This window comes from Limulus polyphemus, unplaced genomic scaffold (genome assembly GCF_000517525.1).
Source record: "Limulus polyphemus unplaced genomic scaffold, Limulus_polyphemus-2.1.2 Scaffold1605, whole genome shotgun sequence".
NCBI classification, from domain to species: domain Eukaryota; kingdom Metazoa; phylum Arthropoda; class Merostomata; order Xiphosura; family Limulidae; genus Limulus; species Limulus polyphemus.
In genome coordinates, this window is record NW_013667215.1 from 245782 (window position 1) to 248755 (window position 2974).

The window sequence follows — 2974 nt, forward strand, 5'->3', positions numbered from 1 at the left end:
TATCGAGAAAGAATAAACTAGTTTTAATCAAGAAAGGGCTTGTATCGCTGAATTTTCTCGGAAAGAATTTATACCGGAAATTAAACAAGCAGATACGTAACAGTAAGTACAAGATGCTACGGAAATGAAATTTCGTATGCAAATAGGCCTAATAATCAGGTCTGACTGGTGCACAGTTGTTGTATTTAAAGTAATTCCTTTATGTAAAAAATCTAGTTACATTTCTGAATTACAAGTAAATAAAAGCTACCCATTTTGCATAAAAAAACGAACCTTATAAATAGACCAAGAAAGAAGGGTGCATCCCGTATGTTGCTAGAAGTATAACCACAAACAGCAAATGATCAAGTCTAAAGACAAAATTGCTGCTGTCTTTCTGAATTAAATACCACGTGCAAAATGCATCGAAAGAGCATTATATTTTAACAACAGGACATGTATAAAAACCCTCACACAATGTTTCAGACTGTAATACACGTTTTCAAGTTGTTGATAGCGCAGCTGCATTTCTCACAGGCTAATCGTTCAAATACAGGCAGCTTCGGCTAGAACGTGAAATACTCAGATCATTCATTGCGAGTATTCTTTCTCCCCTAGACGCTTTAAATAACTTCTATAAACAACATTTAGTATAGTACATAAACTATAAAGCACCTTGTCATTTAAAATATTATTTGACATTGCTGGAAAGACTTATTAATTACCCACAGTAACCACCAAATATCATAAAATTGAAATCCTGTAAATTTTGTTTATTTACCGAATTACGTAATTGTGTTTAAACAAGTGTGTGTGGGTGTGACGAAATGTGTACATTATATGGCCATAATGTTAAGCCGAAAATATTAATATTTTTGTGATTGTTTTTGTGAGGCACGAGATATTTTACGATTGGAATAGTGTACGCGCGTGCGGAAGAAGAATGCTATTTAGGATTGGTAAAAACACTTTTGGCAGGTTTCCGTCTATGAATATATTAGTCGTGTCTGGGCATCCTTGATGTTGTTCTGATAATTGTTGGAATTACTCTTTTTTTTCTAACTGACGATTGCATATCTAGTATGTAATGAATGAAACTTAATATATGACTTTGTAACCTGAACTGGTTGGAAACTGTCCGAATGTGTTGCATAACAATTAGTTAATCGTGTGCTATGGACAGTAACTGTTGGCATTCGTCTGCGTATGGTGAGGCTGGCTTGAATAGTATTGATGTAGATATTAAAAGGTTACCATATCTCCCGAACATCTGCCTCAATACCCGTCCCCGTTGAGATTCAAAATTGTCCGCGAAATCTCACAGAATCCTGCTTTAGTTTGATAAAGAGGGAGAAAGCGAGAAAACACTAACAGTGTCGCTGTAATAATGATAATAAAAACTTGTTCCTCGAATGTAGTTATTTACTCTGCCGGTAGAGGCCACACATTTCTTATCCACCGCGTGAAGAAATAGTTTCTACGCAGGCGCCAGTACAGTATAGTGCCATAGTTGTTTTGTCGATTGTGTATGAACTTTAATTTGCAGCTTTTCTCCTCATCTACTAATGTAAAAATGGATAGACATTATCAAAATAAAATTAAACGTGAACATGTAGGAGGGGTGGGGGGTAGGACTGTTGTCAACCATCTCCTGGTTCTGGGTACTACTACTAGGTATATGGCAACCTTAGAATGATAACTAAAAACTAGAGTTGTTATGCCTTATTATTACTACTAGATATTTAATGATGGCATTGGTTTAAAAGTTATTGGTATAAATATTTCATTGTTGGTACGCGATAGGTAGAAACATTAGGAATCTGTATCATGCCACTAACATATTTATTTAATGCTCGAGTCCCACCTGGTAGGAGGCTAAAAGCGACGTTCAACTTACAAATATACAATAGGCCTGTTACTCTTGTTACTTTATTTCTGTGTCAAGAAGGAAAAAAACCTCGAAATGAGTGATACATTTCGTTTCGTATTTTTATGCCGATAACCATATATTGGCAAGACTTGCTTGTTAGAAAATTATGTTACTATCATTAGTACTGCAGCTAAAGCATTTAATTTTGTGCCATTACTAGTATTATACACTACAGATTTTTTTTTGTCTGAGAAAAGAAAGGGGTTGTGGTAAGAATTCTACATACACTTAGCTTTTATTAACATGTTTAATTTGGTGATTAACATAAACCGAAACTTCGAAAACATTTTCGTCCATTTGTTAAAATGATTAAATCAGTAGTTATAAATACAAATTTTAATATGGCGCTTCATTATTGAATGTTTATAAAAAATGTGCATAATAAGAAAAAGAAACAATTGTATCGTTCGTATGACTTTTTAACACAGAAAAAAGCGAATTATGACGCTATGGATGTAGTTAATTTTTATAATGGCTCTACTCAGGAACATATAAAAAAAATCATGTAAATTACACTTAAACAATAGTAATATATTAGTAGTATATTAGTAATATATTATAGTAATATATTAGTAATATATTATTCATACATGATATTTTGGACGATGAAGAATAATAAAATAATTTCCCAATGTCTGGTAATATTTTAAACTAACATACCTGGTATCCGTTGGAAGCTCTCGACAAGCTACACTGCTAGAGCTACGATAACCTTGTAAACGACAGCAGTCTCAACACAAGGACACAACAGTCTTCATAGCCTCTGCGACAAGAGATAGCAACTGGAGGTGTGTTCTTATTAACCAATCAGCAGGGAGCACAGAGACTACTAGGTTTCATCAGCTGATTTATGTTCTATAAATGATATAATCTCACTTAACTTTCGTGATTTTCATTTTCATTGGGTTTAGTTATTGCGAAGTAGGATGGTTTAAAAATTTACAAAAAAATGATTTGTATTTCAGCTACCAATTTGATGAATATCTTAACATAAACTAAAGATTAGATACCATATGACCCCTATGCATAGGACGCTGAGATCAGGCGTCTGTAGGTCGGGATTCG

At 33.9% G+C, this 2974-nt stretch overlaps 1 protein-coding gene across 1 annotated transcript in view; it reads right to left on the minus strand.

Annotated features, from left to right (window-relative positions):
• Window positions 1-2718, minus strand: part of LOC106464277 (pyruvate carboxylase, mitochondrial-like) — an 82973-nt gene extending 80255 nt beyond the window's left edge. The window contains exon 1 of the mRNA XM_013924404.2: window positions 2570-2718. The gene's annotated coding sequence lies outside the window, so the exon portion shown is untranslated. The remainder of the gene's footprint in view (window positions 1-2569) is intronic.
• Between the last annotated feature and the right edge of the window lie 256 nt (window positions 2719-2974).